The sequence below is a fragment of the Protopterus annectens genome, chromosome 14.part0 (assembly GCF_019279795.1).
Source record: "Protopterus annectens isolate FY-2018-M chromosome 14.part0, PAN1.0, whole genome shotgun sequence".
NCBI lineage: Eukaryota > Metazoa > Chordata > Ceratodontiformes > Protopteridae > Protopterus > Protopterus annectens.
The window spans coordinates 1,013,801,940-1,013,829,869 of record NC_056748.1 but is presented as its reverse complement, the minus strand read 5'-3'; positions in this window follow the sequence as shown (position 1 = coordinate 1,013,829,869).

The window sequence follows — 27,930 nt, the reverse complement described above, 5'->3', positions numbered from 1 at the left end:
ACTTATCTTTCCACTAACGCACATTAAATGAGTCTTATAAAATAAACTCATTGACTGCTTCATTTTTGTTGAACTTCAACTATTCTTCTACTTGTTTGTTTAGTTATTTCATGAGATCCTCCAATTTGATAATATAAGCTGGCATTCTATATGAACGTTAGAAGTTAATTGTCTCCATTGCTATCTTTAAATCGTTCCATATCACGTTATCAAACTCTTAAAAGTTTGAACGTCATATGGGCAACACCATATGATTGAACTTTTAAAAGTTTGAACGTTTCAACAGGGATCTCCATACAGTGCGGAATGGGAAGATTTCCCTTTTCTGCAATGTAGTGCGATCTCAGAGTTGGTATATTTAAAGAGGGGGTGGCATAGCCCCCCCCCCACGTGATGGGTGCAGGGGGGCTTGCTTAAACCATTTGGGTAGTTTTTTTCCTTTGGTTTATTTTTTAATTACATTTTCAAACTTTCAAAAGTTCGATCATATGGTGTCGACCATATGATGTTCAAACTTTTAAAAGTTTGATTATGTAATATAGACACTTTTAAACATACTGCATTATGGTTTGATAAGAGACAAGAAATTACATTAATATCTTTAGTTTTCCTTGTATGAAAATAAACCTATATTCCTTCTACACAGTATTAACTTCCCAATATGTAAAAGTAATGCTCAAAGTAAAGTGAATTTCTAACTCCAGAAACTATGTCTTTATTATTATTTTTATCAGCATCACTATCATTATCATCAACAACACATTTATTTAAAACATTTATTGATGTTGCTATTCAGTGCTTTGTTTTTATAGTAGTAGCTGATTCACTTGTCAAACAATTAAAAACTCCTGCCAGTACAAAGTTGCTTTTCCAATTACTTTGTTATATTTCCAAATGTTCCCTTACAATGTTTGCATCTATAATTGTTAAACAACAGAAATGTACTATAGTATAAAGTTTATTTTCAAATTCAATATTTATTATAAAATACATTCCTTTGGGATCAATAACTTTTTTATAATTTTAGACATCACTGGAAAACTTTACCATAGGGTTGCCATGCCTGTTCTTTTCTTCTGAAGTAATTCATTAATATTCAAACATCGTGTATCATTTCTCCTAACAGATGTGTTTCTTGCAGGAATCTAATGTCATCTTTGCTTAAATATTCCATAAGACATCTCCTTTAATAGCTCCTACTTAAAACATTAATATTTTTGGACATTATCATGAGTTTATTCATACTTTATAATGCAACTAACCACCTTCTGTGGCTTAATGTTGGCATCTCTGTCTGCTCATCTGGATTTTACTATTTTGTTCAACATTCTATATGCAGTTACTTTTACAAGGTAAAATAACTTTGTAATATCTCCCTTAATGGAAAATAAGGAACAAAAACTAATTATCACAATTGCTAAATATAAAGAAAAAAATCAATTTCCAAGTAATTTTGCGATCTATTCACATTCCCCCTGTGTTTGTGTGGATTTCCTCTGAATGCTCCAGTTTTCTTCCATGTTCAAGAGACATGTAGTCAGTGGACTGGACACTCTTAACTGGTCATAGGTAAGAGTGTGTGATGTGGAAGAACAGCTGCCACATCCAGCATGGTAAATCTTAGCTATAAATGATTCTCACTGTTGAACTGACACCCTGACCCCATGTGTAAAAATGGGAAAAGGGGTGGTGGATGGATGGAGACCTAGCGATCTATTTGAGCCGAGATACCGCCATTCCTAGCTTGTTTACAAATTCAGAGAAATTGTCTAATCAAAGCTAACTTCTAAAACAAAATTTGTACAATTTCACTTGGAAGAGCTACTGTAACTTAATATTTAATTAGATAGTTCTTTATCACAAGGAACATGATATGTTCGCTTATTAAATAATTATTCATTAAGATAAATTGATTAGTTCATTATATCTGTGTGATTTAACCATATCCATTCTAGTCTTTGTTCCCTCATTTTAATCAAAATAATTTATTAAATACCATCAAAGCAATCTTCACCATGCATTTTAAAGAAACTGATTCCATTAATATTGTCCACCATTTACCAACAGAAGTGATTGAACTTCTATGTTAACATCCAACATTTAACATGTTATAATATATGAGACATATTCTTACTGTAGTTTTTTGTAGCAAAAATAAATGTAACTTTGAATCAAGTGAATTTGTTTCACAGCAATCTTTTCATTAAATATAACATGGATATTTTTGCCTTATATGAAGCAGGAAAAAAGAAAAGAAAAAAATTCCATGCTGTGTCTTTCAGCTTTTGCCGGTTAGGGGTCGCCACAGCAGAACTCCGGTCCGCTAATGATTGGCAGTGGATTTTTACATGCTGAGTTGCCAGCTCTGACACATAATCTTCAATGAAGGTACGCCCATTCACGCATGTCTCCACACAGAAGATGCTCTAGCTGAGAATCTAACAGGACAACGTCTTACTGTGAGGCGACAACACTACCGCAGCACCACCACCGCAGTAATTTTCCAAATTCAGAATCATTAGCACACCACTTTAATACAACACTATTGTCAAATTATTCTTCAAACAAACTCTGGCATTCACATAATACTATTTTTAATAAATGAAAGGGTAGAAAAAGATCAACCAAATAAAGAAATATGGAATTTTCTTCAATATGAGAGTAAGCTTGACATCTTAAATGTATATGATAAAAATAGATAATCCCAATAGACAGTCTTGGAGAACATTGCTATTAAAAGGGAGAAAGTAATTAAAGACGTCTCCTTTTTATTTTCAACTTTATATGAATGTAGTTAATTTTGGTTGCAAACTATTTCAGCTTAATTTACCTTCAGATCGTTAAATATGTTTAGGTCTATGAAGTCTTAACTAATCATATTATCTCTAGTTTAAAACATGTTTGCATCTGTAGTTACATTATATAAGTTATAACATAAATCCTCATTACATTACTTATCAGCAGGGTCATACAAATGCATATGTGTGTCTATATATATATATATATATATATATATATATATATATATATATATATATATATATATATATATATATATATATATGGATCCCCTTCACAAGCTTGAAGTTTCAAAATTTTGAACTGCAAATGGTCGAGACCATAAGATCGAAGTTTTGAAACTTTGAACGTTTTGAATGGAAATCACAGTACAGAAGAACAGGAAATTTACCATTGTCCTCACTATAGTGTGATCTTAGAGTTGGTATATTTATTTATCAGGGGATGTGGGGATGCAGGGGGGGGGGCTTGCCCCCTGCAAAAACATAAAAAATTTTTTTTTTATTTTTTTTATTGCAATTTCGAAGTTTTGAAACTTTGATCTTATGGTCACGACCATTTGTAGTTAGAGGTTTTGAAACTTCCAGCTTGTGAAGTAGATCCATATATACACATACATAAATACTGGGGCCTACTTAGCATCTGTGTCTGAAGAAAAAGATGGACACGATATTCTTACTCTCCCTCGACTTCTCCATTTCCTTTTTCTTACCCCCTTTCTTTTTTCTCAGTGACATCCTTTCAATGGTAACAACCCAAGTAGAAACTCATCATCATCATCAGCCCCCTTTCTCTCTTTTCTACATGGGGTCAGAGTGTTGAGTCAACTGTCACCATCTCTCTCGATTCAGTGCCAATCTCCTACCTTCTTCAACAGCCATGCCTCGCCATCACAGATCTTTCCCACAATCCTTTCACCTCTTTGCTGTATGCCCTCTTTTCTTCTTCCTGTGTGTCCCAAATAATCTTCACCGGATTGTCTTCTGCTTTTCTGCACATGTGCCAAAACCACTGTAATCATTTATCTTTTACCTTCTCTGCAATTGGAGCTACTTTGGCATCAGCTCTGGGGGTCCTTAATTCTTTGCCTGTCCCACAGTGTGCATCCTACCACCCCATCTCAGGCACCTCATCTCCATCACCTCTATTTTCCTCAACTGCTCTGCATTTACTGCCCACATTTCTGTACTATAAAGCAGAACTGGTCACACTACTGTTTTTACACCTTAATTTTCAGCTTCTTTGGCATTCTTTGTCATACACTACCCCAGACACTCTGTACTAGTTGGTTATGGGCCTTCTGATTCTAGGTTTGACCTCCTCATTCAGACTTTCCGTCTCCTCAACCACCCCTCCCAGATACTTGAAGTTGTTAACCTTTTTCACTGTTTCCCTTCTATCTCATTTCTCATCTTCTTCTGATTTTGCACATTTGCTGCCATTAAAACTGTCTTCTGTATAGTCACTTTCATCCCATATGCCTTCAGTTTTGCATTGCATTCCCCTATCCTTTGCTGAAGTTCTTGCATAGAGTCTGTCTGTAATGCCACATCATTTGCATATAGAAACTTTGTTTATCTGTCCTTTATGATTTGTTTGCTAATATAGTCCATTAACAATATGAACAGTAATGGGCTCAGACCAGAACACTGATGCACACCCACTCACACTGGTAACTCCTCTTAGAGACCAAACACTTTTCATACTTGAGTTATTGGGTCCTTGAACATAGCTTGTAGTTATTATATCCAGCTACAAAAAACTCACTACAATAATCCACAAAAATTCTGGTATCAGTCAACCACATTCTCCAACCAGGCAAAATCACCTCCCCAAACCCTAACACTGAGAGTGATAATGATATTGCCACCCAGTTTAATGGGATCTATATTAGAACATTGATGTTTTAGAACCTCAAATGTTCTAATAGCTGAAAATAGCGAAGCTGCAGAAAACCAAATTTTTTCCCAGGGAAAGAATTTGGTTATCTGTTTCTGCCGCTTCGCTATTTCCAGCGCTGTGGTGGAACGTTACGGGTTGGGTTCAGGTAAGTGTGCGATTGTGTGGCTGTGAAGGTTAGAGTGGGGTAGGTGAGTTAGGGTTAGGGAGCGGGTGAAGTGGGTGTGCGACAGTGATGGACCTTAGGGTTTGGGTTAAGGTAAATGGATAGTTAGTGGTGTATGTACAGTTTAGTGTAGGGTTAGATGTAAGATTTTAGGTGTATGTGTGTGGATTGCTGTTTGTTTGGTGTGCTTGTGTTGTGTGTATGTGTTTCGGAATAGCGCTGTTCTGAATGTTCGATGTTGTCAGCGTTCACTGAATTGGGTTCGATATTAGAACATTCAAAGTTCTGACACTTCAATGTTATAATATAGACCCGTTTAATGACTATTTCACCTCCTCCATCCAAAAGTTACCCAACAATTTCCCCACTGCTACTATAAATACCTCCAAAATACAAAACTGTCACCATAAGACCAAGACCAACTCCCAATTCTCTCTTAAACCAGTTCCACTAACCTAATTTGTAAACACCTTGCCAAACTGAAAGCCACCACTCTCGCTGCTGATAAACTTCCCGCTGATTACCTCAGGATTGCTGCCTCTGCCATCACCTACCCTATTTCCATACTCATCAATAGATCCATAGTTGAACACAGTGTCACCTCTCTCTGGAAAATTTCTTTCATCGTCCCCCTACACACAGTTGGTTCCTCAACAGAACTTAGTAATTATCGGCCTATAGCTATACTATTTCCTCTATCAAAAATCTTAGAAAAATGTGTACACACCCAACTACTGAATCATCTTCTTCAATGTAACCTGCTAGCAAATTCCCAACATAGATTTCGGCCAAATTATAGTACCACATCTGCCTTATATCCTTTACTGACCACATCAAATAACAAAGAAATCTCAGTAACTTAGTATCTATTGTCTTCCTAGACCTGTCAAAGGCATTTGACGCAGTATCCCACTGCAAATTACTATCGACTGTTACTGAGCTTAGTCTGGATGACTCCTCTCTACTGTGGTTTAAAAATGATCTGTCCCAACAGCAATGAGCTGTTAAATGGCATAACTCTCTCTCCCCTCTCCTCCCAGTTGGACAAGGTGTTCCTCAAGGATCCATTCTTGGTCCCTTACTTTTTTCCGTCTTTACCAATAATCTCCCCTTGGCTACCCAACAAACTAATATAGTAAAGTATGGTAATGGCACCACCCTTATTTGCTCAGCTCCCTCTCTACAATTACTCCAAGATAGAACCCAGGAAGCATTCACTACTATAGAAATATGGCTAAATTCCTCCCAACTCATATTAAACCCATCTAAGACCCAAATCATGTTCTTCCACCCATCCAAAACTTTCACCCCTACCTTGCCATTCTCAGTAACATCCTCCAACAATACCCTTAATATACCAGTAACTCAGGCCAGGCTACTAGGTGTAACTACTGACTAAAACCTAAAATTCAACAAACATATAGCACTAACAATTGCCAAAGGTCATAGAATACCAGGTTCACTATACTGCTGAAGAGCTTCCTCACACAGGAATCCCGAATCACTATCTCTAGTACGCATCTACTCTCCACCTTACTATATGCTTCCCCAGTTCTAACTGAAACTATCTACCTGCTACAATAAAATCCCAGAATTTGCAACCAATGCTAAGTTTTGTTCTCACCATTGCCTCTCCCTAAGACAACTAGGATGGTTAGAACTCCCTAACCTACTAAAATACAATCAGCTTCTCCTGACCCACCAACTTCTATACCGACCAAATAATATACCTGCCCTCTCTGGTCTGCTCACCTTCCATAATACTGCGCATCAACTAAGATCTTCCAGTACCACCCTACCGACTATTACCAATTGCTTACATAGCTCTGGCCAATCTCTTTATTTCTATGCAGTTGCTAAGGCCTGGGACTCTTTACCCCGTCATTAGATGTCTAAATTGTAAACATACTTTCAAATCCCTACTAAAAGATCTCCTATTTAAAACTTAGATATGTTCCTGTACAGAACCAGACTAATTTCACCTGTTCCTGACTTTCAACATCCCTAGATCACAGGTGTACTGTGTAGTTTCACTTAATGCATAGTACTGTGAACCAGGTGTTTAGGCCACCTTTATAGTTATGATTTCTAGTTTATGACCCTGTTTGTATATAGAAACTTCTTTTTGAATTTATGTTCAAGCAATTGTATTGAAGTATAATATCTTGTTTAATTTCTTTCTCAATATTCTAACCACTATATGCTGCATCATTTGTAAAACTCTGATTTTACTCCTTTTATATGCGCCTTGTATAAAATAGCTATGTTTATATAATTTATTATTTTTATTATTTTTTTTATAATTTTGTACTATGTATCTGGAGCTTTTCTCCCCGGGCCTCTGCTGAAAATGGTCACCTTGTGTCCAGTTGGACTAACCCAGTAAACAAATGGAAAATAAATAAATAAATAGCTTGTATTAATTCTACCAATGTTTCTGGACTTCAAACCACTGCAGAACTGTTCAAATCAGCTTTTTAGGATCTTGTCATACGCATTCTCCAAGTCTAAGAATGACAATTTGGACTCTCTACCTTCCTCTCAATTATCTGTCTCACTGCAAACATTTGGTCAGTTGGCTGCATCATGGTCTGGTTGCAAACTCCTCATCTGCCATCTTATTTTCTATTACTCTGCATATTCATTTAGCTATCACCCTCTACAGAACTTTCATGCAGTTTGACAGATGTTTGATACCCCTGTACTACCCACAGCTGTAGATGTCATTTTGTTCTTGTACATCGGTACTAGTACACTTATTCTCAAGTCATCTTTTATATGCTTTTCTCTTCATACCCATCAGTACCCTCAGGAGCCATTTACATACATACAAATATTTTGGGCATGGGCAATAATGCCCTTCTAGTCTGCCAATATACCAAAACACTTATTCTAATGTGTGCAGGTTATTCTTAAAAATATCTAAACCAGTATTTGCTTTAATGTAATTTGGTAGCCTAGACCATACATCGGCTACTTTCTCAGAGAAGCAATTAGCATACTTCTAATTCCTATAGAATCTTCTACTTAGGGTGTCTGATGATTTACTACTAATTTCTGATAACCCCAAACACTCCTAGATGTTTTTGTCTCTAAATGCCCTACAATCCTGAATAAGATCTTTTGTTAAATATCTACATGAGATACTATACAAGTTCAGATATTTTAGTCTTTCATAATAACTTACATTTTCAAATTTATGGATGCCCTTGGTACAGTACTCTTGCAATTTACTAATGCCTGTTTTTGTATAAGGTTTCCATATTGCTATTCCATACTCAAGTTTGGACCTAATGTAACTAACAAACAATAATTTCATCATTTCTGATTTCCTAAACTTTATAAATCTTTGTATACAACCAATAGGACTATAACTATCATTAACAATTTTCCCCTATCTCACCTAACAGCTTGATCATATCTTCTGTTATCTCACCTTGGCCTGCTGCTTTCTATGACTTCATTTTCTTTCGTGCGGTTCTTACTTCTTCTAGGGTGGGATCCTCCTCTTCTTTCACCATAGGCTGTGTCTGGTGCAGTACAGCTTCTGTGGGGTTTTATTCATTCAGAAGTTGTCCTATGGACTGGTGAGCAGATTGTTGCAGGCATCCCTTATGAAGGGTGCCTGACTATCTTCTTAATCTTTCTGTCTTTGCCTGTAAACCTGATAAAGTTTCTTTGTGTCATACCAGTTCACTTTCCAGATGCTGGAAGAGTGCCTGTGATGCCTTGTTCTCTGCTATTGCAACTCCTTTGTTAGACAACTGATATTCTTTCTTAGCCTGATCCATATTTTCTGTCTCTCACTTTTCCTGCATTCTTTTTTTCTTTTGATAACGTCCTGGACTTCTGCATTCCACCACCAGCTTTCTGTATGTACCTTATTTCTATATCTGTTTTATAGTCCTCACATATGCTGTTTTGAGGAGCTGCCTTTCTTCTTCTACCCCACCTCTTTCCTCTTCATCCTTAGGTGCTAAAGCTCTTGAACTATTGTGCTTTCCTACAAGTTAACATCTCGGTCTTCAGCCTAGTCCCTGATGACCTTAAAGTCTTCTCTGACCTGATCTGCAGGTGATTGTAGCAACCAGTGGTTTATGCTGTGGGTTGACTTTTTCACTGGGGATGACTTTGCAATCACTGATTCTACCCTAGAGCCCTCTCTGTACTTGGAAGAAGTCTACCTGAGTTGCATTTGGCCACTCTTGTAAGTGACCTTGTGACTGGCTGTCTTGCTAAACCATATGTTGGCCACCATCAGGCCATTTGCCTGATAGAAGTAAAAAATGGCCCCTTCTTTATTCCTTTTGCACCATCCATGATGTAGACCCAGGCAGTCATCATTTGCTGTTCTTTCTGTCCCAAAATGTGCATTCAGGTCACCCATTATCAGAAATGAATTCATGTTGCCCTGTTTTATCTAGTAGGTCTTGCAACTGCTGTCTGCATGTACTCTCTTCCTCACTATCACAATCCTTCTGTGAGGTATAGCCTAAGATTAAGAATAATGCCCTATCCTTACATTGGAGTAGGATTGCCCTGAGTCTTTCTCTAATACTGATGACATCCCTCACTGTCTTCTGAAGCCTTTTCTTCACCACAGTTCCCACACCATTTCTAGTCTATTTTCTTCATGAGTTGTAGATCCAGAGACAAGAGGCTTGGTTACACTGCCCTTCCATCTTATCTCCTGGATACATAGGATGTCCAGCCTCCTCCTTATCATCATGTCATCCACTTCCAAACTGCATCCTTTCAGTGAACTTATACTGAGTGTAACAATTCTTACTTCCTGCTTGGCAGGTTGATCTGTTTTACATCCACATTTTGCTCAACAAAGCTATCAGTCTGTCTTAGATGCTAATAGTTTTTTAACCCAGGGCTGCTGGGCTTTATGACAAGCACACACTGACCAATATGAGCACATACACCCCTCCCTGGCATAGTTCAGAGTAGGCAGGGCCTCAACCCACTTATCACTAGCAAATTCCCATGCCCATTTTTAGTGATATTAATCAACATGGCCAGGTCACCTTGAGCCAATTTGTACACCACTAAGCAGCTACCCCTGACATTGCACTCAGTCAATGATCTATGCTCTTCTAGCTTGAGGTTAGTGCACAGCATAGTTAATGCTCAAAGCAGTTCTATACAACTCTTCTCCCTATAGGCACCATCTAGGGTCTATGCTGCTGCCCACAACTCCATTCTTCAGTGAGTTTGTAGTGGAAACAACATGTTTTGGGAGTTGGTAGGAACCCTACAGAGATGAACAGAGAACATGCAAACTCCATACAGACATTCACCAGAGGTCATAAGAGAACTCTATACCTTGTGTATGAGAGGCAAAGACCTTAATCATTATGCTAAATAGTCTTGCCAGAACACAATATATCACCATACTATAATAAACAATCATTCTATATATCATACACCAAAAGTATCCACGGGTTCAACAATTGTCCAAAAAAAAAGCAGCCAGTAACCCAAGGATAAAACCACGATCCACGAACTTTCTTTAAAACAATTTATTGCTCCAAACACAAGTCTTAACACGATTTGTTAAGCGCTTTCATGTATACAAATACACTTCATCAGAACAAAGTACAATAGCAAAAGCTGTTGCTTAAATACTAAAAAAAACACCAAAACCTCCACCAGATTGAATGTGTTAAACCTAATCAGCATTTCTGTTTAAAGCAACAGCGTCTACTTTGACCTAAACTGTCATGCTGTTGTGTATACTGTTCACAATGCTTCAACCACATGTTATTAATACTCATAAAATTCAAATAACATTTTTTTAAAAAATAAATACTATTGTATAATACAACCCTTGATCACAAATATGTATATGTGACAAATAATTCCCAAATTTCGTGACTACTATGCCACATACATCCAAGTTAAAAAATCAAAAACTCTGAATGAAACTAAAATAACCCACAGCACTACAAGTAGTCAAGAACAAAAAACAACTTAACACGCACCATCCCTCTAAACCATATGTAACGACACTTTGTAAATATATTACATATGTGTAGAATACTAAATTGCATGTACAAAAAACAATCCATAAAACAAATCTCGTACAAAAAATGTTTTTGTATATAAAATCAACTTATCATAAATTTCAAATCAACTTGTGTTTTGTTAAATGTTTTTTATTAGTGGTTTGGTGGGAATCACCTCATTTAAACCTGGATGGCATGAAGCATTAAGCTTCAACTGCCATTTAATTTCCTTCTCACCCACCCGACTTTTTATGTCACCCACTCTTGGATTCCCTTGAGCCATATCCAAAATAGCAAACTTGAATTTTTTGCAGTTGTTACTACCCATTATATGATGAGACAAAGCATTATTCCCATCTTGTCTTTTTATACAATACACGTGATCATATATCCTGTTTTTAAACTGCCTGTCAGTTTTTCCGACATAAAAACAGGGACATGAACAACACATCGCCAAATAAACCAAGTGTCGAGACTGGCAATTCCCATTAATAAACCAGATCTTGTTCTTGTTAATATTCTTGAGTGTATAACTGTTCCCCTCACAAATGTAAGCACATTGTGTACAACAACCACATTTCTTGGTCCCTGAGTTGTTGTTACTCTTGTTCTCATTTTGCTTACCAGATTTCAACTCAATAATTCTTTTAATATTAAACCCAGTTTTATATACAAAGGTAGGCCTTTCAGAAATATATGACTTGATGTCCTCATCACTGGAAATAATATTCCAGTTGATGTTAATAATTTCTTTAACCTTATCTACATGTTTCCCGTATTTCAAAATAAGGGATTTTGAATATCGTTCATCACTTTTGTTTTTTACCGTCGTGCCATTAGTATGTGTATTCAACCCTTTCCCCAATAATGGGTATATTTTCTACCCCATTCACTGATCACATACTGTGTCACATCCTTAATCATATGCGTAGGGTATCCTTTATCTTCAAACATTTTCCCAATAAATTCCATCTCTTGTTTCATCTTACTTTCCACTGATGTCATTCTTGCGGTCCGTATGCACTGTCCTTTCAGTATGCTACGTTTCTGTGTATATGGATGTGTACTACCAAAATCAAGATAACCATTACTAAATGTGTCTTTTCTATACATACAAGACTGAAAGGATGTGCCATCGTTATAAATGAATACATCCAGATAATTAATACCCACTCTGTTGAATTGATGTACAAATTCCAAAAAAGATGTGGTGTTGTTAATATACTCAATAAAATTTTGGAGTTGAACTATATCCCCTTTCCACAGAATAAATAAATCGTCCAAATACCGGACGTAACAAGAAACATATTTCATCCAATCAGTGTTGAAAATAAACTCTTCTTCCCAGTCCAGGAGTACCAAGTTGGCATAAATGGGGGCACATGCTGCCCCCATTGCAACACCAGAGATTTGTTTGTAGTATTCACCTTCATAATATATGAAGTTGTTATCAAGAACAATTTCAATAAAAGATGTTATAAGTTGAATCTTGTCCCAGTTAAATCCACTGTACTTCCTTAGACTACTGACAAATCTAAGTACCCCTTCCTCCTTAGGTATACATGAGAAAAGATCTTTGATGTCGACAGTGACAAAAATCATGTCAGAGCTCCAAAGATCCTCAGTAAAAATACCCAGGAATTCCCAAGAATCTTTCATGATGTGCTTGGTGTTATTAACAATGTGTTTCAGCCAACAGTCAATAACTCTACCAATAGGGAATGTTTTGCTGTGGCTGCCAGCAATAATAGGTCTAAATGGTGGATTTATCACATCTTTGTGGACCTTCGGAATCCTGAAGATGGTAGCTAAAACTGGAAAATCTACTTTGAGAAATTTAAATAAATCTTCATCAATTCTTTGGTCCAATAGGAATTCTTCTAAATACAAATCTATTCTATAGTGAACTATATTTATTTGATTAAGGCTAGAAACCTCATATTGAGATGTGTTGTTTAATATATCAAATATTTTATCAGTGTATGCATTTTGATCATACAACACAATGCCACCACCTTTGTCGGCCGACATGATCCTAATGTTGTGTTCACATAAGATATCTAAAACTTCCCACAAAACTCTATCCTTGATGTCATTGGATGGACTATATCTCATCTGGTTATACAAATCATATAAATTCCTGTTGACAACATTCTCAAAGGATACTAAGGTCTTGTGCATAGGTGGTGTGAAGGTACTTCTCTTTTTAAGTTGGTTAACAGAAGAAGACTTGGAAGAATTATCGTGGAAAAATATACCCAAGTTTAATTTCCTAAGAAATTTTTTTCAATTCAACTAGGGTGTCAACTAAATCAAAAGATTCACTGGGGATATATTTCATCCCCTTGGAAAAAATAGAAAAATATTCCTTTTCAATTGGAAATGTGGTGTAATTGTAAATTTTCATGTCACCTTTGATGTTAACTATATTGTTAATACCATCTTCACATAAGGGTTCAACAATATCGGGTACTAATTCACTACCAACTATTCCCTGTGATGGTACCAATGTTTCTTGACCCCTTCCTTCATTCCTTGCTCTCCCCATCTGTTCCACCTCCTTCCCTCTTGTACTAAAAAATCCCCACCTTCTGTGGCATAATTACTGTCTTCACCATTATAGCCGTAACTGTTCAAATAAGAGTAACCTTTGTTGTTCCTACTCCATTTATAAACAGACCCGTTCTCATATTGTTTTAAATCCCTAGAAAATTTCTTACATTTCCTTTCAAAACTTTTTTTACCATTACTTTCAGCATATTCAAACTGTTTAAGGTAAAACTTTTCCCACTGGGGAAATATCAAATCCCCAGTAATACACTGACTAATCTTGTCTGCCTCTTCCATCAAACTACTAAGTTTGTGATCATTACAAGATAAGACAAACTCCATGAATTGCCTTCCAAAACTGTTAAACATGCCCTCACATTTTTTGATGTTCTCAGAATTCAAATCTATACCAATAGGAACCTTAAAAAATCGAAGACCCATAGGAACAATATTACACTCTATACATTTACGAAGGTACATGTTATCAATTTGTAAATTCTTGATTTTGTTCAGTTTGTTACCAAAATTAAAAATCATGTCCTTTAGGGTGCGCGAGACCCTTTCAGGTCTACTGTGTTCATTGTAATGCTTGTCGGCACCACCAAATTCAAATGGAACATTTAAAAATTTGTCAAAGTTAGTTTTATAGTTAAAACTATTGCCTTCGCTTGTAACAGGCAAACCTTTAGTAACTGTACCTTGTACAAAGTCAAGTGTCCCGGTCTGCTGCCCTTCTTTGACAGAATAAGTTCTTTTAGGTGGTGCACGTTTGGGTTTCGCCCCCGAAATTAAATAAACGTCATCCACTCGATTAGGTGATCCACTGGTAAGGTTCAGAAAACCTCCGTTACTCCCTTGACCCGTCAACAAGGATTTGCTCAAAGATGCCACTTGAACTTGCCCATTTGGAATAACTTCCATACTGTCATTACCGGAGAGCAGCCGTGGTGAGGAACGTAAAGGCGACGTCACTTCCTGCTCGACCCGATTGGCTGTAGCGTTTGTCAATCTGGTAGGCGGTGTCAATAACTCAAGTAAACGAGTAATCTCTCCTTTGATAATGGCAAGTTCAGAATGAATCTTGTCCACTTTGTCCCTCCGGACAGGAGAGAAGTTGATAGAACCATCATTGGTGGAATCCATGGTTAAAGAGACAACTTACACCAAAAGTATCCACGGGTTCAACAATTGTCCAAAAAAAAAAAAAAAAAAGCAGCCAGTAACCCAAGGATAAAACCACTATATTCTATATATCATGTAATACAAGCATTTCCCCTTTCTTTAAACAAGCAAATAATGTCAGCAGAAAATATACTTGTAAGATATTGTCATTAATTGCTGTAGCATATACCAATACAACAACAGATTACAGGCACCTGCAGTGTGTTATGAAACATCATGAATGTCTCTGCTAGGTATATCTTTAATCAATGTCAAATAGTTAAATATGTATTTACTATATGAAAGACTTGAATTTTGTTAAAAAATAAAGATAACATTGAATACTTCTTTTATAGCAATGTCTGCTACTTCAGCTGTTCATTTTCCACTTGTGCATCTTACATAAGTTGCATCCAAACATATGTGTATCCTAAGCTTCTTCTTGGTTCACTAAATAATAGATTATGTATGTATTAAGCTGCTGGCAGGCTCTAAAGAATCTCTCAATAGTAAGCTGGACAAACATCTTTTCTCCTTCATGTGCTCGTTCAAAAACAGGCACTATTTGAACTAAAAGTTGCTCGAATATTTATTTATAGGAAATACTCCAAATAAAACAAATTTGAAGCAAGACAAACATCAGTTAAACTAAATAGCAAAACTAAGCATGAGAAAACAAAAATCCTCTTAAGCAGATGTGACATTTTAAACATATTTACTTATTTATTTATTTATTTATTTATTGACATCTGATTTCTGGGAAAGTCAGACTAGGTAAAAGCCCATTTTCAGTGGAGGCCCTGGGAGAAAAGCTCAAAATTATTACAAAACATTTTAAGAACAATAATTTTGCAATATTTAAAAATAAAATGGAAATATCTGCAGTTTAAATAATTATAACAAATGACATAATATAAAAAACATTGGTTAAGAATCGATACAAGGTATATGACAATCATTGAATATTTAGAGAAGTTTTAGGCAACTTATTCAGGAAATTAAGGGTAAATTAGTCCAATACAAATAAGTATTGAAATATGAAATTAGGGAAAAAACAGGCTTATGAATGATATATTTAGAGAGAAAGTCAGGGAAGAGAATTAGATAGAGTAAGGAAGTCAGTGAAGAAGGGAGAGTGAAGAGGTATAAGGAAAGAAAAGGCACTTGTTCACATTTAAAGATATAGTTTATCCTGGTTTTGAGCAAGAACAGAGCCAAATTTTAGCTAAGAAGTCTTTCAGAGTGGTATTGAAAGTTTGGAGGGAGAGTATAGACCTGATGGATACAAGTAAGGATTTCCAGGCCTTAGCAACCTTGTATGAGTACAGGCAATGCCCAGCAGATTTGTTAAGTTTGTAGAAAGCCATGAGTTTTTGGTCACTGGATCGCAATGACCAACTGGGAACATAGTTGTGTAGAATATCTCAGTGCTGGGCAGGTAGATGGATATTTATAGGCGATAAGAAGTTATGTATATGCTAGATGATATGGCAGTTCTAACCAATTACAGCTTTTCAGTGCTACAAAATAAAGCTTCCTGAATACATTTTTGGAGTTGTACCATGTTGTCAGAAGTGCAAATGCGAGGGGGCGTGGCCAAGGATGAACACAGGATAGCAGCAGATTTCTTCAGCTCCACCAATTTCACAACACTGACAGGAAATAATTACTTTAAAAATTAATTTATGAAGTAATTTTCTTTCTAAATACGTTTGGAATATCTATTTCTTGAATAATATCTAAAAAAGAAAGAAAATTTTAATAATATTCCTGTCAGAAATCACCTTGGAAATTTTTCTGTCAGCTCGTCTGTTTGAAATGAGTTCCAGTAAGACAAATTCTCAAGATTCCAGCATCAAGAAAGAACTTCAGTCTCTGATATCTACAATCCAGCAACTTACTGCCAAAATGGATAAACTGGATACTAAAATTGATTCCTTCATAGAAAAAACTACAAAACAAATAGACTTGTTACATATAGACTTGCAACAACAGAAGACTCAGATTACAGGCATAGAAGAGACTGTAAATGACATGGAGAATAGAATCCAAGAAGAAGAAGAAATCAACATTGAGTTTTTGCTGAAACAGAACACACATCTACAAACTAAACTTGATGACCTGGAAAATAGATCTAGGCGCAATAACATTAGGATTTTTGGACTGCCAGAAAATATTGAAGGTAACAATATTACTTCTTTTTTAAATACATGGCTCCCTAAAACTTTAGACTTGCCAGAAGCATTTTCTTTTGGTATCGAAAGAGCCCATAGATCTATATCTAATTCTAACTCTAACAAAAAGTATCCTAGATCAGTTATAGTTAGATTTCTATCATCTTTTGATAAAGAGATGGTACTTAAATTTGCTTGGGCTAAAGCACCTGTTAAAATTAATGAGGCAACTGCGCGTTTTGACAATGACTATTCTTCCATGGTAATAACTAAAAGAAAAGTTTTTCTGCCATTAATAAGGGAGCTTAAGAAAGCACGGTTTAAAACCTACCTTCTGTTTCCTGCCAAACTAAAAATCGTTCTTCCTGATGGCCCTAGAATTTTTGAAGATTTAGACTCTGCATTGCTGTTTATCAAAAAAAATAAGATTTTGGATAAAATAGAGGAAATGGAATGGGCTAGTCCTTCATTAAAGAGGTTGGCAACAGAAGCTTCATGGAAGACTTCAGAGAAGAAAAAGAGACTAAAAAACAAATGACTTGTTCTATGTTTTTTCTTTTTTTTCTCTCTCTCTTTTTTTTTCACTATTAACCTTTTTAAATACAGTTACTGCATTTTCAGAAAGCCACAAATATTCTGAAAAAGATTTAATCAAAGTTATTTTCTGTGTACAAAGAACTGTTTTTGTTTCATAAATAGTCAACATATCTGAGGAACTAATAACAAGCTATCAATCAATCTGTTTCTCTTTGTGACAAAGAGAACCAAGGTTAGTAAATTGATACATTTTTTTTTCTTCTTCTTTAATTTTATTTTAAATAATGACATTCTTTTTAGATTATGCATACAGTAAGGGGTGGGGGAGGGCAGGGAGAGAAGTGTAATGAAAATATGATAAGTGGAATAATAACCTATTAACTCCTTGTAAAAAAGTATATATGCTGTTTAAATACTGTTGCTAACTATTTTCCCATGATTCTATTGCTTATACTTGTTTACAAATAATCTGTCATGCTTTAATTACTAATAATTAGAACTAAATAGTAGTAAATAATATGTTTCATATCTATCTTTATTAATATAAACAGCAAGTAATATTCCACTGTAGATACTTTTTATAGCTTCCTTTTTTATTTTTTTTTATTTTTTCTCTTACTCTCTTTTTTTTCTGTTCTCTCTCTCTGTTTTCTTTCATATAAGTACATTCACATGCTTTTGATCATACTGATACAGTAAATAATAAGATTTGTATAAAAATTGAATAGGGGTATAAATAATTAGTTGTATTATATATTAATAACTGTGGGCTTAGTTTCACTGTCATAGAGGCTGTAATAACTTGTAAAATACTTTGCGAAGGTTTTGCTCTGTTTAGTTTCATTTATATTGCTAAATGAATGTCAGTCACTTGCTTTTATCAAAATTCCCACCAGAATGTTAAGGGAGACAATTTGGGATGTGGGTTACCTCGTGAATAGTGTCCTCGAGTTGTTTTAAAAGCTTCAACACTCAGAATTCACGCAGAGAAGCTGAATACAATTTGAACTTTGACCCCTGAATTCACACTGACACATCGCAGATTCAAGAAGAACACTCTACCAGGAAGTAGAACTGCAGCAAATGCGACTCTGCAATGGAAAATGAACTCTATAACATTTAAATGTGAGTTATTTTTTATAACTACTTACTTATTCATGTTATAATTTATAAAATATGAAAGTTATAATGATTTTAAATGATTCAGTATCCCATAGTAAGCAAATGTGATATTTTAGAAGGCATAGAAAGTAAAACATATACACATATGTTTTTGAAAGTTTACTTGACTGCAACATATTAATGTATGTAAATACTTATGATTTAAACATATACATTGCTACAATTCATCTGACTTATCTAACTGACAAGTATAAATATCATTATGACTTTATCTTAGAAGAAGTTGTCATGTGACATATTTTAAAGCAGCAGTTCAGATATATAAAATACAGATGGCTTTCATCACAAAAATGCAAGTATATCTGGGAATTTACATAGTTATGCAGTATGATTTATAACCATTTTTATAAACTTAATATTTTATTTTACTGGCAATAATAAGTATGAGAAAAAAGCTTTGATGCAAGTAATTTAAAGTCTTTTGGAAGCTGTTAACTGCATTTCTATGACAGAAAATAGGTACATCTTAATATATGTAATGTCTGAACCATAATAGCCTAAGTTATTGACTTTAAATGAACATCAGAACTTATTTTTACAAACTTTGAATAAATTAATATGTAGATATGCCCTCTTTTTTTTTTTTTTTTTTGGTCTCTCTCTCTCCCTCTCTCACTTCTTTTATTTCTTTCTCTCTACTTGGTTCCTAATATCAAGTTTATTTGAATGCTATTTGATTATAAATGTATTATACTAAATAGATGTACATAGCAGTATGAATTGTTTTTAAAAGTTTCTATTTGTTTATACGATGCTGATTTATCAAATGTTTAGCTTTGTCTTACTAGATAATCTAATTGAAAGTTGTTAATTTTAGTTAATAATAACTAGTATTAAATTGATAAGGTGGCAGCTGAGGTACTGCTGTTTAGGGTAGGGGGTTAACTTGAGTAGTATGTGCTACTCAAAGTTGGAGTTTTTAACTCCAGGCTGGGTGCAAGGTTTAATCCTTATATTATTTTCTTATGTTCACTGTTGTTTGTATATAGTTCTGACATCCACAATACATTTTGTAAGCTCATTGTCACTACAAACAAAATTGAATATTATACAAAATCCCATAAGAGATTCAATAAATACAGCTATATTTAAAGGTACACCTAAAGGAGGAGGTATAACATTATTTATTTTGTTAATTGTTATTCTGATTATAAGTTTTATATGTTTTAAAAATGCCAAATGACTTCTCTAAAAGGAATTTCTTTAAACATTAATGGACTGAATAACCCATGTAAAAGGGCAAGCTTAATAAGATACATTAATTTACATAAGGCCAACTTAGTATTCCTTCAAGAAACACATCTCCTGAAAAAAGATATTGATAAATTAGCCACAAATAAATATACAGTATTAGTTAGTTCAGAGCACACTCAGAACAAAAGAGGAGTGGCTATTTTATGGAATAAAGGTATGCCCATTCCTAAAACTATTAAGTCTTATGAAGATGATAAAGGAATGTTGTGTATGGTTACAATACAAATTAATGGAAAGACATATACATTAATCAATGTATATTGGATACCAGGAATTGGTATTAATACAGTGAAATACCATCTTAATAAGATCATATCATTCTCTATAGGAGATATTATTTTAGCAGGTGACTTTAATTGTATCCTACATGAAAAAGATACTACTACTATAGGAAAAAGGAAAATTACATCTAATGCAAAACATTTAAAGGATTTTGTTAATGCTTATCATTTAAATGATATTAATAATCAGATAGACTCAAAAATCATTACCATACACCTTTTTTTCTAACAGATATAAAACTTATTCAAAAATAGATAGAGTCTTTATTTCTAACCAGAATGGTAACAGAGTTAATTAACTCTAAAATCATTTTGTGTCCTATATCAGATCATAATTCAATTGTCTTTGAGTTCATGATAAAAAGTACTTACAATGTTCAGATCAAAAGGATACCAGCATACTTAACTCAACTAAAAGACTATAAAGATTATATACTTTCAGAAGTGCAACATTTTTTAGACATAAATAATACTCCTGAAGTCTCCATTGTTTATGTTTGGGATGCTTTAAAATCATATCTATATGGACAAAGTATCAGATGGTATAATAATAAAAGGAAATCTTGGGATAAGGAATTATTAGATATTCAAAGTAAATTAGACTCTTATAAGCATAATAATAAAGAAAATATTATGGACAAGAAAGTCATTGAAGAAATAAACAAACTAAATGAGAAATACAAAGAAATTTTAACCCATAAAGTTAAAATAACTTTAGAGAAATACAAGTTTTTGTCTTACTCAATAAGTCCCAAATACTTACATAGACTTAAAAATAAAACAAAAGGGTTGAATAAGCAAAATCATATCAAAGAAATTTTCTCTCTAAGGAAAAAGAAGAATGCTTCTAGTCTACCAGAAATATTAGATGAATTTAGAAATCACTTTCACAAAATTAATCATAATAACATTAACATGGAACCTAAAGATAAAATAAAGGAATTTATAACTACAAACATGAATAAAAAACTTAATAAACAACAGACTAAACTATTGGATAAAAGTATTTCATATACAGAGGTTGTTACACAAATAAACAAGCTTAAATCAAACAAAGCACCAGGTAATGATGGTATTATACCAGAGATATATAAAATTCTTTCTAAAAGTACATACTCATTAATACATAAGGTTTTTATTTTGGCCCAAAATGAGCTAATAACTCCCCCATCTTGGCAATACACATTTATTTCGCCAATTTTAAAACCCAATAAAGACCCAACTAGATGCACTTCATATTGACCCATTTCATTACTTAATGTTGATTATAAAATGTTTATGAGTATTTTTGCTGATAGATTGAAGACAATCATCCCAGGCATTATAGATATAGATCAGACAGGCTTCATTATAAATAGAAACACTTTTGATAATATAAGGAGGACTTTAACATTAATTGATTTTGCAAATAGGAGAAAGAAAGATTTAACACTTAGTCTCGATATAAGTTCAGCATTTGATTCAGTAAGTTGGGACTACTTGTTTACCTTACTGAAGTGCACAAACTTCTCAGATGCATTTGTAAATCTAATTGAGCATCTATACAAAGGAGCATTGGCTTACATTAAGATAGGAACATATGTCTCACAAAAAATACCCATATTAAAAGGTACAAAACAAGGGTGTCCACTCTCTCCACTATTATTCACTTTAATAATGGAGCCTTGGGCTAATCTGATCAGAAACAGTACTGATATAGAGGGATTTGAAATAGATGAAAATACAACATCTAAAATTCAACTTTTTGCAGATGATGTTCTAATTACATCAGCAGGATCTAATTCTTCTATGCAGTCTCTATTTGATAAAATGATGAATTTTAAAAATATTTCTGGTTTAATATTCAATGAAGAAAAAACTAAAATACTACCTATATATACACGAAAAAATGTTCTCATTAGTGATTTTAGTAAATATATACCCAATTCAGGTCAGATAACTTATCTAGGTATAATATTAACCAAAGATATTAAATCTATTATACATAATAATTATAATACCTGTCTTCTTAATATACAAAATCTTTTCAATACCTGGAATAATATGTTTTTACTATGGAAGAGAGACTTACAATTATTAAAATGATAATATTCCCCAAGATATTATACTTAATACAATCAATAATACTCCCACCTACAAAAATAATTATCAAGAAATTGAATACACTAATGTTAAATTTCCTATGGGCACCTAATAGACCTAGGATTGCATTAAAGAAACATACTAATAGCTGGTCTCAAGGGGGCATTTCTTTTCCAGACTTTAACTTATATACTATCTCTTCTATTATAAAAGTTATTACTTTGTTAATAGATCAGTCATATGTTGCAAAATGGAAAGATTACTGGGAACTAATTAGTATTCACTTCATGAAAATCTCTTTAACACATAAAAATATGATTGTAAATAACTCTATGCTATGGTTACTAAAAGAATTCTGTACTTCACCTATTACACCAAAATATATAGTTAGTTATCCATTAAACATTATTATTAGTTATCGTAATTTTATATTCATGCATCCTAAATATAAGGAATGGAATTTTATTATATTCCCTATAATGTATACACGAGGCATGCTTTTGTCATCCACTTCTGAAAGAACTCATTTAGTCACAGACAATGATCTAAAGTACTGGTATCAGTTGCTATCTGATAATAAAGTTGAAAATTTAGACTTCTTAAAACAAGAATTTGATCTGAGAGAAACTTGTTGGTTAGAAGTTCAGACTTTTAGACAACATCTCATTAATAAAATTGATTTAATGTCTATAACAGTTAAAGAATCTATTCCAACACTGATTGATTACTTGATATTAAATTTACAACATAAAGTTTCTGATAAAGGTAAGCTTTCATACATACATAAAATTATCAGAGAAGAAACTTATTACAGTGTAGATACCTATTGGAATTATTTCACTTCCATTAATGGTGAATCACCAAATCAACAAGATAAACAATATATATTGGAATCTGCCTATAAAACTACTTCTTCCATTATCTGGAGACTTTTTACTTGGAAATTTTTACATAGATCCTTTTATACACCTTTGATAATGAATAAAATAAATAATAAAGACAATCTATGTAAAAGATGCAATGTAGAAATTAATGCTGATTGGGCACATATGTTTTATGACTGTATAAAATTGAAAGAATATTGGAAGTCAATCAATGATTTTTTGCAGGCTCTTTTTACAGATAATTTCATTATTTCTAAATCTCTTATATTATTCAACACTCCTGTACCTCAAAGTGTTAAAAAGGTTAAGCTTCCCTTGTTATGGTCTATTCTAGCAGTGGCTAGAAAAATAATAACCAGAAATTGGATTTCAGATATACCTCCTTCGTTTAATGAATTTAAAAATGTTATGACTGTAGTGTGCCATATGGAATTGATGACAATAAAATCAAGAACTATTAGAAAAACATCTTATTATATTATATGGGATACTTTACAAAATTTGTTAAAAAAATCTTAACTTCAATAGCATGGTATTTTAGTTTAATTAATTGATTTGATTGTAGTGGATGTCTTTGTAAATACTTTGGTTATTTTATTGAATGTTATAATCGTTTCTATTTTAATTACTTGTATAAAATTGTTATGATATTTATTTTGTATGTTAAAAACAATAAACTTGTTTTAAAAAAAGAAGTGCAAATGCGAGTAAAATTATCTGCGTATTGTATTAGGTTGGCCTGTTGGGTTCTGAAACAAGCATGTGCTTCAAATTTAGCAACTTTATTATAGAATTGTTCAAGTTTTAGTTTTTCTGAAGCCTGGAAATTAGTAGGGATGGGAGCACTGCAAAGAAGAGTGGGTCAGAGATAACTAGTGGCAAGTGTAGTTTTAGTTGTGTCGGTTAGAAAGTTTTTGGCTGTGTAAAGAATCCCTAGTTTTTGATGAGTTTTTTTAATGCAATGTTGTATATTTAGGTCGAATGTAAGATTATCATCCACTATCACCCCTAATAGTCTGCTATGAGAAGTGACTTCAATGATTGTATTATCAAGAGAGAGGACTTTAAATTTTGTTTTTTCATGAGAGAGGGATTTGGGGGGAAAAGTAGTAGTTTGGTCTTTTTTGTGATTGAGCATGAGTTGTTTGTTACAAAGCCATATTTCAGTGGTTGATAAAGCTTCCTGAGTAATTTTTTGGAGTTGTACCATGTTGAGAATAAAATCATCTGCATATTGTATTAAGTTGCTCTGTTGTGTGGAAATATACAGGGTGTTGGTGAAAATGTTAAAAAGGATAGGACCAAGGATAGAGCCTTGTGGTACTCCACTGGTGGCTGGGAGGTAAAGAGAGAGCATGGAGTGCCATTTTACTGACTGATACCTATTGGACAAGTAGATTTTGAATCTCAAAAGGGTGGGCTGAGAAAGACCTAGTGAGGACATTTGAAGTAGAAGTTTGCTGTGACAAACTGCATTGAAAGCTTTAAACAAGTCTAGAAATAAGGAAGAGACTAGTTTGCCATTATCTTTAGCTTTATTGACAGTATCTACATAGGTTAGAAGGGCAGTGGAAGTACTGTGGGTAGGGCAAAGGCCATGTTGTGTAAAGGATAGGAGTACTTCCTGCAGGAGATAGTCTAGCAATTGTTTGTGAATACATTTGTCTGCTATTTTGGTGAGGGAAGATAAGATTGCTATAATTCTAAAGTTATTAATGTCTGTTGAATTTCATCCTTTGTGCAGTGGGATAATGTGTGACTTTTTCCAGAAAGAAGAAAGGTGGGATTCCCAGACTGTCCTATGTATAACGATTGAGACATGATAGGCAATATTATTGGCTGCTATTTTTAGGTACTTGCTTGGAAGATCATCAGCTGCAGAAGAGCATGGTTCAAGTTTATTTAAGAGTAATTTTATATAGGATGTGGGCACAGATTTGAAGGTGAAAGTGGATGTAGTGATATGTGAGTATTGGTCAGGGTTGGGATTCGATGCTGAGAAATCCTAGGTTAGAGATGCTATACTATCTATAAAATGAGAGTTGAACTCTATTGTAGTTTTGAGTGGTGAGTTAATATGAGAGTGGTTTGGTTTGTCTTTTTGGTAAGGTTGTAAGATTTCTTTAATGGATGTACAAAATTTGGGGGGTTATGTTTAGTATTATTCTGAGAGTTATTACAGTATAGTTTTTGTCTTCGTTTGTTTGTTTTTTAGTACAATTGGAAAGCATTCTGAAGTTTTCAAGATATTGAGGTGCTGTATATTTTTGCCACTCTTTCCATGCTTTTTCTCTATCCTGCATTAGCATTCTACTCTTTTTCAGATGGCCTAATTGCATTATTTGTTTTCTGTCTCTTGCTTCTAGGGGGTGGAAATCTATTTAGGACATTTAAAAAAGTTGTACTGAATTCAATTACAGCATGGTCTAATGGGAGGATTTTTAGGAAGTTCCAGTTAAGAGATAATAGTGTAGTAATGAACATTTTGGGGGTAAACTTTGAAAGGTTACATGTTATTTTATAAATTTGCTGTTTAACTGGATGTGTGAGATGTCTAGTCATATAGACTGAGAGATGATCATTGAGAGAGTCTGACATTTTACCTATGATAAAGTATTTGCTAGGGTCTGATACTAGGATGCAGTCCAATAGAGAATTTGATGTCTTGCTATATATAATGTGTGGGGCTGTTAATTAGTTGTGTGAAACCATATAACTTCATGCTAGATGTAGAGTAAAAAGAGTTTAAGTCCAACCAACTGACATTCACATCACTTAGTAGTAGTTTTTTTTTTTCGTGTGGAAATCTTATGGATATCCAATGTAGGATATCTTCCAGTGTAGCTGTAGTGTCGGCAGGATGGGTTTAAAGGACAGTAATACATATTTGCTTATAACTGTTTGTTTTAATGAAAACAGTAAGAAGTTCTACTGAACTGAATTTGGGTGTTGGTTTCTTGTAAGGGGAAATGTAGTATGTACTGGGAAATATTAAAGCAATACCACCACCTTTTCTGTTTATACTGTCATTATGAATGATATTATAGCCAGGAGGTATAACTGTGGAGTTGTTTGTGCTAGGTGTAAGCCAAGTTTCAGTTACAGAGAGAACATCAGCCTTATGTTGGGTAATCCAGGCATGTAGATAAGCAGTTTTATTTCTTATACTTCTAAAATTTATTGCAGCAAAAATTAGATCTCTAGGGTCAGGGATTAGCTGTTGTTGGGTAACAGGACTGTCTGTGAGAGAACAATCTTTATGATCATTGTGCTAGGTGGGGCAATGATTAGGGTGTATATCTCCTCCTAAAAGGTATATTGGGGAATTTCACATACTTGTTTTTTGGAGAGGACTCTTGGACTTCATTTTGGTTTGGTTTGAGTTGAAGTGCAATTAATCGGCCTATATTTGGAATAAAGGTGAGGAGCAATATTAAACAGGTTAGGTGCAATGTGTGGAGAGTGTAAAGAGGAAGTATGGATAGGTGATTGGGACAGAGTTGGAGAGGTGTTGTGAGATATTATTGAGTCATGGCAGGATGAGAGATGGCACTGTAGGAGGAGAAGAATAGAAGATAAGCCGAAGAGCAGCATAATTAAGTACAGGAATCTGCATTTTTATAGATGTCAGGTGATGAGGAAGTAGCAATGAAGAAGAAAACAGGACGTTGGAGAACAGTAGGAGATTCAGTGATGGATTCTGAAAGGCAGAAGAGGACAGGTAAGGAGAGAAGTATTTACTATAAAAGAAGAGAGGTAGGTTGTCCTGGTTTCTTTTCTGGAATGGAAGTAATAGAGGGGTATTAGAGTATAGTAATGTAGTTATAATAAGAAGAAATGAGGGTTTATTTGGGAGAAGAAAAAGATACCATGAGGAATACAAAGGTAGTATTAGGGAGGGTTGTAATTATTAAATGATATAGTGCAAAGCAGTGGGTAGAAAGATAGGAATGTTTCTAAAAATTAAATATAGATAAGGAAATAGTTATTTTGGGAGGGTTTTGGAATAAGAGTCACAAGTGAAATGTGTATGTAGGATGTATAATATTAGGTTAAGGGGGTGAGAATAGAGGCAGGGTAGGGGAGTGAAGTGAAGATGAGCATAGCAAGGCTGAGTGGAATGGGATTCCCAAACTCAGGTCAAACAGGTTGAGTCTCATTTTCTGAGATGAAATAACTGGCATATGCAGTATAGTCTACTGGTCAAGCAAAAGGGGACAGTGGCCAACTTAGTTAGATGTCCTTAGACAGCACAACTATTTCACAGAGACTTTCAATCACAGAGCAGGCATGCATATAAGTGATTAAAGGTAATAGGCAGCATAAAACTTGCAGGTGTAGGACCTTGTGGCAGAGCTCCTGCAATATCGAGGTTGGATGTAGTTATGGTAGGCTATTAAACAGAGATGGAATTCTAAGTAAATCTTGTAGGTGCAGGGCCTTATGGCAGAGCTCCTGCAATATCGAAGTAGAATGCAGTGACTGGAGGCTATTAAACCCTGACAGAATTATCAGTAAAATTTGTAGATGTAAAGCCTTACAGCAGAGTTCTGGCAATATTAAGGTCAGATGTAGTAATCACAGGCTATTAAAGACTGACAAAGTTCTCTCAGTAAATCTTTTAGGTGTAAGGTCTTGTGGCAGACCTCCTGCAATATTGAGGTCAGATGTAGAGGCCACAGGCTGTTAATCACTGACATAATTCTCAGCAAAACTTGTAGGTTTAGGGCCTTGTGGCAGAGCTTCTGCAATATTGAAGTAGGATGCAGTGACTGCAGGCTATTAAACCCTGACAAAATTCTCAGTAAAACTTGTAGATGTAGAGCCTTATGGCAGAGCTCTGGCAATATCAAGATCAGATGTAGTAACCACAGGCTATTAAAGACTGACAAAATTCTCTCAGTAAAACATTTAGGTGTAAGGTCTAGTGACAAAGCTCCTGCAATA